The sequence below is a fragment of the Anopheles coluzzii genome, chromosome 3 (genome assembly GCF_943734685.1).
Source record: "Anopheles coluzzii chromosome 3, AcolN3, whole genome shotgun sequence".
In the NCBI taxonomy this organism is placed as follows: domain Eukaryota; kingdom Metazoa; phylum Arthropoda; class Insecta; order Diptera; family Culicidae; genus Anopheles; species Anopheles coluzzii.
This window is the reverse complement of record NC_064671.1, coordinates 28,146,624-28,165,641: the sequence shown is the minus strand read 5'-3', so window position 1 is coordinate 28,165,641 and position 19,018 is coordinate 28,146,624.

Genomic DNA, 19,018 nt, shown 5'->3' with positions numbered 1-19,018 from the left:
TCCGGCCATAAACTTCATGTTTACGTCACACCGGGCTGGGCAATACCTTTGAAGATGTTACATCTCGGGTTCAGATGCTTTTTGTTTGACTGTGACTTTGTGCAAATGTGTACTTAACGTAACAACGTAAATGGAAAGATAAGCACGTAAATGGATTTCAAAACGACAGTCGAACAACACACACACACACATACACGCTTAGTCATCTCTCAAGCTCCTTCCAATTCACTGCCACTCCATGTGAAGACACCAGGCTCAACAGACCATTTCAACGACAGAGAAAGCGAGAACAGATTTTTGAGCATCGCTTATTTCAGTTGCTACCCACACTCGGCAGAATGCATTAAGAATATTTCGAATGCTTCTCATGTCCTCCCGGACGACCATTTGGTGCAAGTGCTAGTATGCTGCCAGCCGGTGGAACTAATGCGTTTATTTCCCGACAAACATTTGCATTGCTTGTTTCGGTTACGACCGGGCTGAGAGGGAAAACTGAGATGTTACAATGATGATTTTTGGCGTGTTGAATGGTGGAAGAATACTGCGTAACCTTGAGTATGCGCCTTAAAGTATGCTATTCGCACAACAAAACAGTTTAAATCTAGTCTAAAATACACAATAACGTAATAAGACATACCAAATATTATACAAAAAGTTAAGAATTTGCTTCAAAACCCTCGTTTTTGCTTCAACTATGCAATCAGCTAATCATACATAACAAGATCAACACAATTTCACGGTAAAAACACACTTCCCTCTTTTTTGTACTTTTGGCAAATAGGTTAGCTCCAAACACATCTGTCAATACAACACGAAGAATAAAAACTCCTACAAGACATCTAAACTACACCATCTCAATATGCATTTCGGAATTCGTACGTACTTGCACCCGGACAGATCACACCACGTACCATCCAAGAGCAATGACATACTGCTGCACTTAAATCGAATGCTGACAATCACGGTACGTGACTTACCAAGCAAATCAAAAAGAAATTCCCGATGCTACCCCGGAGCCGGTTTGCCCTGCGAAACACCTGAGATCAAAGATGACACGTACCACGGGGTGGTGAATTCTTTTCATCAACGACTTCGGAATGTACTATCATCAGCGTAAGTAAGTTGCCACGAGTGCATCGACAGACAGACGTTGTCTGTAAGCATGCGTGCTGACACACAGTCACACTCGCCACCCTTCCCTGAAGATGCCAATGCATGTCAGTGCACCGGCGGACGACCAAATGTTTGCACGACGTAAACAGTGAACGAAAGAGCACGCTCCGAAATTCCGCCCCAAACCATCATTCATCAATCAAAATCACATCTTCACCAAACCTCACGAGTGTGCACTTATGGTTTGGTTCAAGATTCTGGTTTCATTCTTCACATAATTTCAACACCATATCATGAGGAAGGAGGCTACTGTTCTACGATGCAAGCCTCACTGGGAATCAGCGTCTTCCCACTCACTCTCCAGCAGCAAACTTTAATCCTATTTGGTTAACCACCAACATCTTCTTGTCGACACACACGGTGCACCCATTAGAGGAGAGCTGCACCAATCCCCTCCCCTCCCTTGTTCCTTTATTCTATGTGGCAAAAACTCCACTTAAGAAAATGACAAAAACACTGATTTCTGATGGAAGTTGCACTTTAATTACAGATTTCTCCGGTCGGAAACACTCAAGCTCCTAGTTAAACGGGTACTGTCTTCCTTAGAGTAAACCCGTTTTGAACACGTGTTGAAAAGAGCGTGTCTTAACACATACACACACACACATACACACACTTCCGGAATGCGTGCAAGAAACCTATCCCGGGGAACCAGTGCTTTCGGTTGCTACAGCAGCAAGAAGTTAAAAGTCTCACCACGCAAAACTTCCGGGAGGAAGAAAGACGAAACAGAGCGGGAATCCTCCTGCATGCCAGGCAAAACAATCGCCCAAACGGTGCAAATTATGTCACTTTGCGCCAGCAACAAAACAAAAATGCCACCGGGAGTTTCTGCCGACCAAAACCGGGCACAAACTTGCATATGTTCTGCCCAACACACACACACACACACACACACACACACACACACACACACACACACACACACACACACACAATTTTGCTACGTATGTGTGTCGGTGAAAAGTAACCACCATTTCCCGGTGTCCGTGCGGTGAATGGGGGTAAACTTTTGAGCCAACCAGTTTTGCAGCTTTGCTTTAGGGCCTTGCACACGACTTTCTTCTTGTTGCGCCCTCCCCAAACCACGGCTATGTTGTGTTTCCTAATGAGCTTCCTCAGTGCGTCCCTCGTATGTTCCAACAGAGCCAATGCTACAACACGTGCAGTAAGGAAAGTACAAACTCTCAGGTGTTTGGCCCACCATTGCCCCCTCAAGTTCCGTTCCGCGTCTAAACGAGTGGTAAAGCTATTTGCACATGCTACAAATTTCACTCCTGAGCACCACTCACCCAGTGTGTGTGTGTGTGTGTGCTCGAAAGTTTGAATTGCCTTCAGGTGGTGGTGAAACGGTTTTGCAGTCGAGCAGCAGTACGTACACCGACACTGACTAAAACTTTCCACCTTCCTGTCCCGGTGGGACGCAGTGTGAGGTCAAAAAGTACAAGCCTTCCTCGGAGGCACAGTCGGAGCCTTTGTTGGCCACCTTTGCAGAAGAAGTCAGTGCAGACATACACACACACACACACACACGGGATGGGTGTCGACAGGAAGGCCTGCACCTTCCCTGCCCCAGGAAAGAGTTATGCAAACGGAGACGCTCGTACGAGGAGAGCAAAGCATGTGGCACTAATAATACAAGCGTCCGGTGGTTTAGCACGCTCTGCTGACACTATTGATGAGTGTCCGGGGAAATTCGTTCACCTTGGGGCTGGGCTGAGAAATGAGTTAGGCCCCGATTTTGCATTGCAAACACCCCGCTGCACGGTGATAGTTCCGGTCTCAAGTTATTGCGACCCGCTTGAACCTTTTGCTTCTGTTGCTGGTGAACTTAAAATGGTATGTTACCAAGCCCCGGCCAGGTGCCAGTCCAGGCCATTTGGAGCATCCAGTAAAAGCATCCAGCACCGTCACAAACATGACGTATGTATAGTAAATTAAATTTAACATGCTCCACCGGGACATGATACCGTCGTTGCGGGGTGAACACACGAGCTTGTTTGTCGAACGCTCGAGTAGGCAATTACCACGGCACCACTCCCCGTGACACCTTTTTTCTGTGTACACATTTTTCAATTCCCCGTCACCATTCCCGCACCGCAGTTGGAAGCACGGGGTGCTGCAGTAACACTGGTGGTAAAGATATTTGCCCACTACACTACTGTCACGTACTGCAGCTGTCTAAGAAAACTAGCTCAAAGCTCCCCAGCTACTCATTCTTCACCTCGGTAGCACGGGATCAGCCACCCGCTTAATGGTGAATGGGAAAAGCCAGACAAAAGGTTTTTGCAGCAAACACAACAACTCCGTTATGCGCTGCACATTAGACAGAATTAACAAGTTTCTGCTCCCGAAACTATCCACCGTAAGCATTATGAAGCTGCTAGCTAGTAACTTTGTAGAATTACTGCTCCATTTCAGTGGTTTGGACGTGTGAATACAACCAGCATAATGAAGAATAATTTTGCCACCTAAGTGACTAAGTTTCACTCAAGGACTACATTTCTATCTCTAATGCTACGAGCTAGTCTCTCGAGATCGTGCGCTTTTTCCAACTTACCGAGGTTAATAGGTAGCGGCTCTCAGCGGTAGTTCATTTACCCACCAATGAAACCTTGTGACATTTGTCCCGAATTGAACATCTCTTTATGCTTACAATGAGTTCTTCTTCGGAACAGATTTTAACTTGAATGTTTAACTTGTAGTTCAATCACTTTTCCAACTTTAAACACACTCTTAAAATCTGAAGCTTCGCTTCAAAAGCACTTCACCACTCTCATGGGATTTTTACTGGAAGACGAACCCAACAAGTCTTCTCCTCTTGGGTAGCACACACTATACCTCAAGATAATTTTCTGCAATTCAGTTCTTTCTTCCCCGTTCGTTTACTAGTGTAAGAGCGAATGCCATCTTTGCTGTTTACCCTCTATCGACACATCGAGAAAACTCACAAATCTGTAAAGAATACACGAACATCGAAAGGTTTCTCTTGGGTTACCCTCCTGCAGTAACCATGCAGAACCTTTCACCAATGCCAATTAAAGTGGGCTCTATCCCGTCCGAAAACTTTGCCAAAACCCTCACCACCACCACCATGCGCACAATCGAACATTTGCGAAGCGTTAAAAAATATCGAACCAAATATGGTTTGATTCAATTTGCTTCTTACTGAGGAAACCCACTCGAGGGAAACGCCGGAACGACCGAGAAGATATATAGACAAATCTTAACTTTAAAATCAAATTGCTTACTGCTGGCAGATAGAGAACGATGCTCTCGGTCCCTCGGTCTAGCACTGCAAAAAAGCTTTCCATTCCTGTTCGCTCAAGAATGGCATTTGGAAAATGCTGGATCATGCAAAAGTAGAACAGATGCGGTGCTGCGGTGTGGTTTGAAGTGTGGGGGAAGAAATATGAAACTCTACCTCCACCCTCACTGCTTCACCCCTCGCGAGCAGGCCGGAAAAGGCACGCGTTGGGCATCCGACCACCGCGCGTTTGGCCTACTTTGTCTCCCAGGTCCAACTCACCCCGAGCGCAGTGCAGGAAAGCGTAGCGAGTGAAAGCTTAAAAGCTCGTGCCCCTTTTACAGCTAGCCTACCCGCAGGCCCACGCACACACACACACACACACACACACACAATAGGCAAAGTTTTAAGTCCTTTGTTTAACTTTCGTTTATCATCCGTATTTAATGGTTTCGTCTGCCATTCGTTTCTTGCGTTCGGTTTGGCATTTGCTTTACTGCTTACTACCCTTTTCTGCCGCGCGTTACCCAGGAATCGGCTGGTTCTGGTGGGAGAACGCTAACAACGAGTTTACCTCCTCAGTAACGGGCGCTCCTGGTCGGTCTTTTTTTCATCTCCCCCCAACGGTTACGCTCCCATACAAAAAGGCTTATCGTTTTGTTGTGTGCGCCCAAGCAGGACGCGCTCGATCGGACGCTTGCTCGGTACACTTGGCGCTGTTGCATTGCCTTCAAGACCTCGACGCTTGAAGTACCGTTCCGAGCAGCCCGTAAGTACCCATAATTCCTTGGAGCACGCGCTTTAACGGGGACACAGGACCCGTTTTCCAACGCAACAAATGAGTGTGTTTCACGAGAATGCTATAATTGTCCTAAGCACAACAGTGCACCATTCGTATATATCGTTCCAAGGTCAGTAGCGCAACTTGTGTGTTTGCCCTCCGGATCCCCGTTCGGCACTGCTCCCTGCTGAAGGAAAACAATTCTGTTCGTTCGGTCTCACTCTCTGCTTCTCCCATTGCGCTCTGTAAGTCATCCATAATGCCGAGATAATTAAAAATCTTTCCCGATTCTCTATCCCTCCAGCTATTGTGCCTTCAGGAGCCTATTCTGCTGTATTGCTGTGTATTTACTACTTGCCTTTTTTATTTTTGCCGTTTTTCTTTTCTACACACAATGCACCATGCATAGTTAAGCGGATGCACTTTTACATTTTCCTCAGCCACTATCAACTACTCTATCTCTATCGCTTTCTAGTCCGTTTGTTGCTGTTGCTACTGCTTCATCTTTCTCTCTTACTTACAGCTTTCAATCGTCTTTTCCCAAAGAAACCCCACTAATGAGAAAGTAGTGACGCTGGAAAGCTTTCGGCCAGGCTGGTATTAAAAGCGAAAGCGACAGAAGAAATGCAAGCAGTCTTAAACAATTAGTTGCAGCGTGGGCACTGGCTGGTACCACCTCCCCTTCTCGCTAGCGTTCGCTACACCGTCCCCCGTGACCGTACCGTGGACAATGAAACCAGGAAAAATTACACTGATTGACCCCGATGCCCGGAGTTAATCGATGCAAACCCGCTTACGGTGGTTTGTGTTCAGTTTCTTGAGCAATTTTCTTGCACTGATTAAGGAAAGTTTTGCTACGCTGCCAGAGGCCAGCTGGCCATTTTGTTCCTCCGTAGCATAAGAGCTTGTGCTCATCACGATTGTGCTGGTTCCGTTGGTAGGTGGAGCAGCACGTTACTGATTAAAAAATAGCCCAGCAAACTTATACTTCTTCAGTTGTTTCGAAGCTGCCGGCAAAAACTAGTGAAAGAATGTAAATTGCATCATGGAAGGAAGATTATAGGGAGAAGAAAAAAGAACGCTTTCTCGGTTATGGTTTGCATCACAGCGTAATTAAACCAAACTTTCGAAACCTCGATGCTTAATTAATATGGCTTTTTCTTACCGAGCAAGTGATTGGCAATTTGGAGAAGTAACGCCATATCCCGCTTTTTTAAATTATTGAGGAAGTGTGGTAGCATCGATGAGGAAATATTATTTGCATAAAGAACTGAAAACATATTCCAGTTTTCAATATTTTAGCATAGTCTTCTCAATCACTATGAAATAAGTTCAAAATGCAAACACAATTGTTGAAATGCTGTTTATGTTTCACAGTATCATAGAACAAACTCGATCAATTCTGATTAAGATGCTAATGCTAAGCTGTTCACATAAATTCAGGCGTTTTCAAGTGTGAACTGCATAGTCAACTGCATAGCACTGCCTGTTGCGTAGCTCACCAGAGCTATTATAAATATTAAAAAAACTACTACAAAACAAAATAGTGCCAACCAACTACGAAACAGTTTTAATTAAACATGGCCATAAAACACCATCCAGCAAATTTCTGCCAAAAACCTTTGCAACCATCGTGCACGCGCACGTTTCATCGTCAACTTCATCCAACCACTTCACGGCCCGACCATCCTTCGATCCTTTCCGGCTCGGCTCCAACCTACGGCTCGAAACGGCAATGAAAGATAATTAAGACATGATATTAAACATTCCCATCCTTACGCTTGCCGAGCCTAAACTAACAAACGTGTATCCGTGTATCATCGCTCCCCCCCCACCAGAACAGAGCCACGATGCGGCTTAATGAATGTTGTTTCTCCTTTCCGCGGACCAATGGCGCCGGGGAAAACTTTCTACCTCTCTAATCCCTTTTAAATGAATCCCTTTCTCGCTCTCTCTCTCTCTCTGTCCTCGAGCGCCTGATGCCTCCGCCGTTCCCTTGGGAGTTGCCGAAAGGATTAAAAACAAAATCCTTCTTGCTCACCAACAATAAAAACACAAAAAACCCGGCCACACCCTGTGCCCTATGCACAAACCCGGTCACATCGACAACCCTCGTGACGACAATAAAGATAAAGCGCACTGCTTCCTCCCGCAACACGCACATCCCACCAGCACATTGCTTGACCACCTCAACCATTTGTGCGAGTTAAAAAATTTAAAGTCCTCGCTTCATACGACTCTCTCGCTTAATCTTTCTTGTGCCCGGGCTAGAAGAGGGGAAAGTATTTGTTAGCCAACTGTTGCCAACTGCTGCTCACGACACGATGTAATCCGCCCGTGATCGAGTTTTTAAATCGGGAAGATCGACACCATCCCAGGATTTTGCCTCAATCCGCAAGCATAACATGAACTGGCAGGTCAACGGAAACAATAGGATGGAGAGAAAAAAAACCCCCACATTCTAAGCCACCCAGCCATACGTTCATTGTTTTATAGTTTTCCACATCTTTAACCCCTTTCGCCGTGCGAGCTTAAATCGAAGAACGATGAAGTGCAAAGGAGAACAATGGCGGCGGGGCCGAGCGCGCACCATGCGGCGGCGGGCATCTTCATCTCCAATCCGGAAACATAAAATTACTACACTGACCACACCAGCACTCCCTGCCACAGCGAGCGCCTTTCTCTGTAGGGACCGGTTTATTTTAGTTCCGGCTCAGTGAGCCCGTTACAATACACCGAAAGAAGCGCCAGAAGTTTGGCCGATCGAACGGAACGCTGTGTTGCGTTCGTCGTTCGTTCGCTCGATTAGCTTTTGACCCAACTCAAACATCCACCGCACAACCCTCGTGCCCTTCCGCAGGAAAAAAAGGGTTTTATTGTGCCACCCATCCTCAGCAGTATTGTGTTTCTTGGGTAACCCGTGTTTGAATGTGGTAGTAACAGCACGGGAAATCGCTGTAACAGGGAACATGCTGTTCGAACGCTTGTTTCGATCCAGCATGTAAACTATGTGCAAACTCAAGTGCAATTAAAAGTAGCACAAAATGAAGCTCTTTGCTTTGTGTGTTGAATAGGGGATTTTTGTTTTCGCATGGACATGCACTGGGTGAAGCAGGGGAGCTGCGAGAAACTAATACAATTGTGTGCAATGTACCGAAATCTTTGTAGCAGAATATTTGTATGTAACTGCGTAATTTTCATAATAAAAACTTAGTCAAGCGAGAAGGATAGCCCTTCAAACAACCCATAGTATGAACCATACCAAGTAAGTTCATTGTACCACATCTACTAAACATTGACAAAATCCTTCCTCACATACGAAAGATGTATGGAACATTAACAAAACCAAGCATTCAGGCGAGTTGGGAAAAGAAACTCCAGAGTGAAATTTTCCCAACAAAATCGACTCGACGTCGAGATCACTGGATTGCAAGGATACAATAACAGAAATTATGGAGCATCTCTCCAACGCTTCAGCTTTCTGGGAATGTGTAGAGACCCTTTCCTTGTATCAAGGATTCCAAGAATTACACAGCTTGGTTTAACGAGCTATACCCTTTAGTTTTGGGTTTATTTGAGTTTGCCAATATGGAATTTCAGTTGTTTTCAGTTTCAGCTCCAATTCAGAGAAATTAAATTTTCGTTCGTTACCCAGCCTGGTACTTCTGGTTCACTGCGTATTCTCTGCCCCTTTGCTTAATCTCGTCCATAATTTTTTCATTTTTTTTCAATTCTTGAATTAGTTTATTGTCTTAGGTTCAGTACACTTGTGTAGCAGACACTTGTCATACACACCCGCTTGCCTCCAGAATTTGTGTATGATTTCAGGTACGAATCTCAATTCCTGTCCTTGTGCCTTTCACTCTGGAACAATTCAAAATATTTGTTTATAGCTCGATAATTCATTGTTCAATAGAACTAAGTAGAAATTTTTGCTCGATAATTCATTGTTCAATAAAACTACAGCGCCTACCTCAACTATATGGACAGTCGTTTTTCGCGATTTGCGGAAAATCCATAAGAGATAGATAAAAACAGTAAATGTATGAGTTGTGCAGAATACTATTTCACATCTCCGTGTATGACTTGGGGCTCAAAACAAAATCTGAGCCACTACAAAGATAAGCATCAAGAAAGTGTAGCTTTTTTTTTATTCAGTAGGGACGGCTTTGCCGTATTGCTTAGAAAGTGTAGCTTTCATCACAAAACAATAAATATTCTGAAAATAGTTAAGAAACGTAACAAGATACAGCTACCATGTTTACACAACAACTGCTGCTGCATTAATGGTCCCGGTTGGGTTAGCCCATTTCAGTGTCCGATATAGTAACATCGCTTTTCATGTAAACTCAAAAGCCTGTAAACCAAAATCACAAACATACACACTCTTCACTGCAAACCATTCTTTACTGTTGGCCAAAGGATGTAAACCTTCGAGTTTACTGAACATCTGCCTCTCCTCTGAACACTGAAACCTTCTCATCATATACCCCCAGACACACACACACACACACACCCGCACCCCATCGATATTAACGAATGTGTTTTAATGCTTTTAAAATCAGACCCAACCAAAGATAGAGAAGGGACCAACCGCACGCCACAGGATTTGCGGGATAAACTGTTCCTGCCTTGCGTGCAACCTTCCCACCATCACCTTCATTAGTGTTGATAGGGAGGGGGGGGGGGTAGAACAGATATCAGTACGAAGCAAAGGATGTTTGCAATCTTCACTACACACACACACACACACACACACACACACACACACACAGAGACAGCCGGCACAGCGTAACGAGATCAATCGGCCAGAAAATACGTTAATTTATTGCATATCCTTTAATATGTCCGCTGCAGGCGTTAAGACTTTGTCTCGCAGACCGGCCTCTGTGTGTTGCTGTGTGTGCCCAATCCCTCCCCCCTCCGGGTCGGCTTAAGCGGCAAGATCGAAAACAACAAACGATTTGTGGTACTTCTTTTTTCTCTTGCTCTCTATCCCTGCCCCTGCCCACTTGTCCCCTGCTCTCTGTTGGGGTACTCGGGTTCAGCGTCATTGGGTTGTTTACCAGCCGGAAAAATAGGATATTTTCTACCGGAGCCGGAGCCGTGGGTTCGGCTAGAAGTTTGCGGCTACAGATGTGGGTGCTGGGACCGATGCAGCAGTGTGTAGCAATGCAGTCAGCCGGAAGGGTGAACCGAGCGCTTCCACCGTAATGCGGCGGGCTATCTTTCTGAACGCTCAACGCGAGATAGTTCTGTGTAGTTCGGCAAGAGGATCCCAACCAACAGCACTGGGCACCGGTTGGGGGTAGAGAAGGGCTGGACCCACTGGAAACGTTTGCCGTATATGAAGCTGGTTTTGGCTTTGGTTTCGTTTAGCTCCGGCTTATCGATTCACTATTTTCTTTCCACTTGAGTAATGAGATTGTAGTTGTATAAATTCTGTCGGACACCGGGAGTACAGTTCGGAGAGTGTGGGCGATACGACCGACCACACCACACCCTCCAGCGTCCTTCTCGCGTACAGGCAGTCGGGTGTTAAATGTGAGCAAAGAAGCTTTGCTTATCCGATCGAACAGATTGTCAGCAAAAGACGGGGCTGTGCCCGAAGCGTACAGCAAAGTGAGACAAAACGTCACAACAAAACCCAGACGGGGAAAGTGATTCGGGAAAATTTGCTCCACATTTCCGTTTCATCCACTGTGCGCTCCGGAGAAGTAATTTGTTAGCTGGCCGTATTGTGTGGCCCAGCTTTGCTGGCAGCTAAATTATGCTGATTAAAGTATTATATATTATTAGCTAGAAACGTCTGTCGGTCGGTGATCAGGCGACTGTGTGCTGCTGCTGTGCAAAACCAGAACGTACAAGTGAATCTAATGTAATATTTATGATTAAAAGTTAATTTGATCTTTGGCCCATGGCTTGCGTAGGAGATGGGCCGGTGATGGAGAAGTAATTTAGTTTCCATTTTCACAGGAAATAGGCTTTGTCAGTTGCAACTGTACGCTTCCCTCGTACCATGCCAGTCACGAGCAGTCACAAAGTTCAAGGTCGGCATAGTATTGTGTCAATTTACATTTTGACGTATATCTATTTTTTATATTTTTTGCAACGCTTATTATAGCCTGGCTGATGTTTCAGAGAATCATTCAAACCATGGCTGTTGCCGGCATGTATGGTTTGTCATAATTTCTATTTATACCAAAAGTCCCACATAAATCCAGCCCAACGAGAACTATACATCCATGGATCCTAGCGTTGTCATTAGAATAGCAATGAAGTACCCAATGCCAGGAGAGAGCAAAAAAGGAAGGCCATTGATGAATTCTACGCATTTGTATTCACGGTATGACGACGGTTTTTCAATCAATTGTACAAAGTGCATAGTGCAACAATGTTCTCCGTCATTATGTTTCATTTTCTACAGCTGGAAGCGAGTTTTTTTGTTTGGAATGTCCTTTGTTCTACTCACTTCACATTTTACCGCTCTTTGTTGTCGAGCTATTGTGCAATTGCTATCGCATATCAATCCATCATGCTGATTTACTTTTTAAGATAGTTGTATGTATTGCTTTTTATAAACATTTCTCATAAAACTGTCAACAAAACCCTCAATGCCTATGGCGAACTTCTGACTATCATAGAGCTAGAAGTGAACGCTTTTAATTACCCTTTTAAAGCTACATTTCGCAGCTATTTATTTAAGTGCTCAAACAACATGCTGCACACATGCTACTAAGTCGCACGTATCTGCAATCGTTCTACTTTTCCCTTCCATTACCAAAAATTAATCATGCATCCGTATCTTTATGCACGCAAAAGAGCCATCGTCAACAGACTCACTCAACCGGGGCACTCCAAAACCGAAAGCGTTTCACCGATTACTATCGAACGCAAAAGCTTTTTCCCCCGCTTCAGGGATGACCCGCCAGACATACAGTTTTGCGGTCGCTGCACCTACCAATCGGTTGCAGGATTCTGTTCCCACACACACACACACCCGTTCTATACTACCGTCCAAAAGTGTTCATAAATTATGAACCGAACGTGGAGTGAATTAAAACTTCACGATCACGCCGACGGGGATGCACATCAACGCACCGAGGAAAAAGGGATTGCGGTCGGTTTCATGACCGCGTACCACCCAGCAAAAGGGGAGCCTGGACCTACACACATGCAAACCAGCGCCGGGCAGCTTTCGACGTGCCAAAGCCCGCACTGACACGGCCCGCTCGTACAGCATTCCGTTACGACAGTATAGCCGCTCCGGAACGGGCGTGCCCGAACTTTTACTCTGCGGGCGCGGGAAATCGCTTGACATTTTATCCACGGTACCCTGACCGCAATATTCAAATGCGGGATGCGTACGGAGGACCGTTGCAAAGCTGACAATTGCGAACGTGGCATGCGGGGTAAGATCCCTCGCTCACACGCTAAAGTTTTCCACCGTACGTGACTTTGTGCGAGTTGCGAACTTTCAACCCCCGCTTTCCGCAGCGGCGGTACGGTGCGGGATACTTATCGGTGGTAACGCTCACATCAAACCGATACGCTGCACATCCGTCGTGAAAATCGCTCAAAAGTAGGAGCTTCAATCAGGGCGATGACGTTGTAACGAAGTAGAAAAAGGAAGCTTTTGAGTGACTGCTTATGTGCGGCAATCGTATACGTACCGGCTTGTGCCAATCTTTCTAACCTCGCCTTTGACACCGCAAGCACACACACACACACACATATTCCTTTGCCAGCCAAACGATATTAGTCCAAACTGAGATTAAAGTTCAACAAAATGTTTACACACGGCACGGATCATCCTCCGATAGCACGCAATGATCACGAACCTGGCGGGGCAGCAAGGGCCGGTATCAAATGTGTTTAAAAGTCACGATTGTGTTCTGTGTTAAGCAGGCTTTAGGTTTGCTTAAGTGTGCTTCTTCAACGACTTTTGTTGTTTCGCTGCTGGGAGTGCAGTTTTGCGCTTGTGGCACAAGGTAATCATATAAACTGGCTAAAGTTTGAAGTAGGAGAAAAACCCTCATACGTGTGCCAGCATAATTCACATTACTGTATGATTTCTTCTGTGAGTTCAACATTGCTGTGTTACTTAACCTAGTTTATTTGTGAGCTGGTAGACAATTTCTACGTTATTACTTGTTTTAATTTACACACTAAATTCTACTTAGGTAGGTCAATTTCATGTTTTAGGCTTTTGTTATTCAGGGGCAATTTTTATATTCGTCATCCTTTTTTTGTTTCATTTTTCTGCCCAAACTACACATCGCATCCCGAAAGCCACTCTCTGATGTATGACTATCAGGTTTATTCTATTATTTTGCTCGATTCGATTCGAGTCAAGAAATTTGTCTTCAAGATAGATAATCAATATTGATCCTTATACATAATCAAAGTAAATCATTCGTACACATCTAATGTCGATGAATTAACTATTGTTTTGAGGTTGTTGCATTAGATTAGGTTTTACTGGTGTTGAAATGATTTTGTTGAATCAATTTTAAAAGCAAATCGGCTCTCCATTTTTTCGAGATAACTCACTCGAGCATAGTACACTATCATTTCGAGATTTAACTCAAAGTAGACCTGATTTCAACTCGCCATTGATACATCTTGATTGCAAGAAAAGAATAGGCCTTTATCAAGGTCTGTTTAGGAACGAGTGCCCGTAATGTAGAATAGAGGTGTGCCAAATGAACCAGAACCGTACAGTTCATTCAGTTCACGTGAAAAAATGAATGATACGGTTCACAAGAAAAGAACACTATAGTTCTTTTGATACAACAAAATTAAAAAAAAAATCATGAAAATGAGTCGAATAATTCATGAGCGTTTTAAAAAAATGAATATAAAACCTTCCAACATTGCAAAATTCAAGACAAGACAAGAAATAGTCGATTTTAAACTGTTTGTGTGGATCACTTTCCAGGATCTAATGATAGATGGTCAATATTGGCTTGCTTTTGATGCGATCAGACCAATGGATTAATCAGTCCTTCCAGTGATTTACAAAAAATGTACTGATTTATAGACTTTACATTTGTCAAAGATCGAAAGAACGCTTTTTGTAAAAGAACTAAAGAACCGAAATCACGTTCACGTTCTTAGAAATGAACGACTCAGTTCACTCATGTTCATTTAAAATAACCGAAATGCCCACCTCTAATGTAGAATGATTTGACTGTTAGGGGTTGACAACTGAAAGCCTTTTACGATTCAAGTTTTGAATGCGATTATAATGATCAATCGGGTCTAGTCATCGTACAATCGATGAATCAACGATTTGATGAATTTTCAAGGGCTTTTTTCTATAAAATGGCATCGAAGATGGCCAGACCGATTTTGGCTAATATTAGACCCCATTTCTACATACACCTTGAGCTTATATATTTTAGACGCCTGAAGGTATGTAACGTATCATTTTGCATACATCCAGACGGCAACAAAAAATAGGCAAAGGCTAAGCACGATCCAATTAGCATTTATTAAACCCTTTCGTGCAATATTTTAGACAGATAAAAATCCATCCACGCAACAATTCACCAACTGTAAACTTACCATCTTTCACAGCCTCGCCCAATCTTCTTGCACGATACGCCAGAGGCACGCCGCTATCTAAGCGATGCCATAGACAAGATCTGTACCATCTGCACGCCACCCAATGCGGCGAAACGGGCGATAGGCAACACTGAAATTGTACGCCCATCACACGCGCGAAACACTATTTTACCCGCTCGTCGAATGTGGCCCTGGTATGCGCGCGTATCATAAATCACCTCTAATTAACAGCCGAAACTAATTTCATTCGCAAAACGCGCCCACCGCTCGCCCACCTTTACCCCGGGGGGACAGCGGTGGCGTTCGGCAGTTTCATAGTTTTGCGTTAATGTTCTAAGAAAAGCCCCGCCGGGTGAGTGTGTGTGTGTGTGTGTGTGTGTCTTTGGGCAGAAGTGGCCTTCTATTGGCGGGGAGGGCGAAAGCTAGAGCGTTAGCGAAACATAAATAATGTCACACTTTATTTTCGCTTGTCAAAAACACTCGCACACTGTCGAGGGGCTTGAAGTGGCCGGAAACGACAAGTGCCCGGGCTTCGGGCGCCGGAACGCGGGACAAAACTTTTCCCATCGTTCACCCCACCTCCCCGCTCTTTTTCGCCCTAGCTTTCCTGCACAAATGAAGCTCACCACTCCTTGTTAATCCGGTGGCAGAGCGGCGCGAAGCGCTCCCAGCAAGTGGGGCTGCTTCAAGTGTAGAAGCGAGAGATAGCGAGAGAAAAATATATTTATAAAGCACCGGCATTTCATCACCTCTTTGAAGGACCATTTTCCCGCTACTCTACCCGTTACCCCGAGATGGATGGTAAAGAGCGAGAGGGGGGAGGGGGGGGGGGAGCGAAATAATTTCCAGAAAGTTTGCTATCGTTTTACGCTGCGCGTTGCTGCAGGCAGCCGGGCTAAAGTTTTTATCGCCACATACCCAACCGAAACACTCCGGACCGGCGGTGCGGTTCTCCACGTGAGCTGCCCGTGCGAGCTGTACGGCTGCGAGACACTGCGATGATCTTGATTTTCAGATACACGATGGTATGAGCGCATACATGCCAGCAGATTGCGACTGAGCATTGTAAAATATGATTATGTGGCTGCGGTTTGTGTTTGCGCGCCTCACTGCTCACTATCATGCGGAGGCTTTTATGAGAAACGGGGACGGCGGGAGAAAACACGAATAGCTACAACAGCATCCCCCAGTAGGTCAACCCTTGCGAAGCGTCGACCATCGGGGCTTGGGCAACAGCAAAAAAAGGCATAGACCAACGCAACAACCTTTCCTCCCGGGATGGCCCGGTTAATGCCGGTTGCATAGTGTGCGCCACGGTGTGCTACAGCTGCTTTTTAAAGTAGATAAGAGATGAAAAATACTCGCTCCATAATAATTTATGATGTGATTATGCATTAAGCAGCTCGACCTACCAAAACCCATCGTTGTCGTCGACGAGAATGGACGTGCCAACTACACACGCCGGCAGCAGCAGCAGCAGCAGCACGGGGAACCAAGCGCGCCGTTTTGCGTTGTTGTGGAACGGTTGCTTTCTTGCACAAGTGTGCAGCCATCTTGCAGTGCTCGGTTGCTTGGTGTGCTTTGAAACGGGAGATCCTGTGCACGCGCGATACGCGATGGATCGGTTTTGCTGGAGCAGCTTCAGCAGCCGGATGTACCGGGTGTACTGTTTTATCCTATGCTGCCTGATGGCGCCAAAGCGGTGCAGCAAGCGGCAACAACATTCCAAAGAATCTGCCCGCGCACCGCGATGCAAAGCAGCACTCTACAGGAGTGTATATTTCGCACGCCGCCCAGGGGAACAAGCAGCAGCATCGAAATCTGACCCGCCGTCGGTTGGAAGAAAAATGCACTGGGCACGAACAGCAGCGCCAGGAACAATCTGCTTTGGCTGCTGCTGCTGCTGCTGCTGCTGCTACGTTTATCCATCCTAACCGTATAATATGGTATTTATCGCTTTCGAAGCATTGTGCAGAGTTTAGTTTTTTTGTTTGTTCTTTGCTACGGTTTTGTTTAAACGAGAGGCGAAATGCACAGAGCCGTAAAGGATTTTATGGACCGTATTTTCCACCGCGCACCGGAACGAAGGGCTAGGCACTGTCTGGGAGAGAGAGATAATTATTTCTCAGCTGTTTGCATCCTTGAAGGGTGATGGGCAGCTTAATAAATTTGGCCAGCACGGAGTAGGGTGAGGGAAAACTTTCCTGCCCAGCAGTCAGCAGTGCATTGCTGAAATATGTATCATCGGCTGGGTCATTTATTAAATGTGCGTACTCTGCCATGGACGTTGTGATTAATGATAGAAAATAGTTCTATTTCCATCCTCGCTTTAGTAGAAATACTTGTACGTTACTATTATTTTCATTCAAATACGTGACAAATCCAGCTAGAAAAATAGTTCAACAAATATATCCCACATCGAAACGGAATAAGCCCATAGAGGAAGATAGGTAAAGACGGACACCTTAAGGAAAATGTTAAAAATATAGGAATATATTAATAGACTGACCATGAAAATGTGCATACATTATCTTAAACTCATGTTTTATCAGAAAATGTGTTGAAACTCTTATGTTTCTATCGCCTTTTATGTTTTTTCATGAAATAAACTTGTGCAGTTTTGAAATGTTCGGGTAAGACAGATATAGGAAAAATGGACACCTTGAAGGGTAAGATGGACACCTTTATAAAACGTTGGAAATTGAAGAGATTTATAGTATTATAACCGGTGTTGCGAACGGTGATAGTCGTCGACATAAAATTTTACAAAATGATACTTTTTGAAGCATCGCATTCTAGATCCACACATTCATTCGACAATCACGGAAAATCATTCATTCATCATTCATTCGACAATCATTTGACACGATGATATTTTTTCTGCTACAATCATTTGACTTTTTGATTTTGCCGTACCTCAAGTGAACTAGATCTTCATCGAAAATGGGTCCTTTTTCGTGTTTTCGCGTGAATTTCTATACTCCTGTAAGAGAACACCATTTTCCTGGTTCACTGAGTGAAAATATCAAGTGGTCTAATGGCTTAGTATCGGTAAATGCACGATAAAGCAGTTCTGAATTCTCATTGAAAAATGTCAAATGACATTCATTCTACATTTTTCGCAATTATGTCATCGCAAAAGCATTGATTGTTAATGCACAAATGATTGTCGCTTTTGGAAAGTCGTGTCATGGTAACCATGAATATCATGATCAAAAAATGATTTTGACACCCACTTACTGCGAATATCATAAAAAAATGTCGACAATTAACAACACTGATTATAACATATCCCAATGATTTCCACGTCCTGGTACGTACATAAACCAATTCTTAGCCAAATGCAACGGCGTTTCATTCAGCCGTTCATTTAGGAATTGTAAGCGCCACATCTAACAACTCGAAGAATGCAGAATCTAAAGCATTATTGCAATATCGGGCACTAACAGCTGACGTTGCACGAGCTTACAGAACAACAATATAAAATTTCCCTATAGGAAATTACTCCGTGGGAAGTCCACGACCACAGTATGTTTGAGGGATTTGTTAATAGGTCATGCCATTTTTTCCATTGAAGATTGAACTTTTTGACATATGTAATCCTATAGTATCTCTCATCTATTCCTGAACGATTTCATATCAGTGCTTCCTATTGTGTTGATTAAAGATGTCTAAGTCGTGGCAAGATATTTGGTTCCATGAAGTGCCTCACCAGCATCGAGCGAGTAATAGCATAACGAATGAATGCTATTTTGATCGGTGTTTCATTTCTCGCTTATTTAAATACTTTATCTAGCTGCTGGAGTGTTTATATCTTTGGAATAACCTTATTTAAGGTGTTTAAAGAAATATATTCATCACCAATTGATATAAGATGTAAAATAAATCAACAAATTCGGTGTCGATCTTTCCCTACGACAGAGTGTCCGTCTTTCCCGCTTTGGTGTCAGGATACATAAACCACCAAAAAACAGTATTTTTTTATTACTTTCAACCTCGTTCTTTCGCCAGTTATTTGTTGAATAATCATGACAAATCATTTATGTGATATAATTTTCGAAAATATATACAATGCAATTTACAGAGCTTAAGACCGCAGTAGTCAAAATAGTCATACTGTTGTTCGCAATATTTCCATATGCCTTTTTCTACAGAAATCAAATCCAATCCTGAAAACCTGAATTTCCGAAACCGGTAGCTAGTATCTACCAATTCCTATAATTCCTAAAAACTTTTCAAAAAATGTC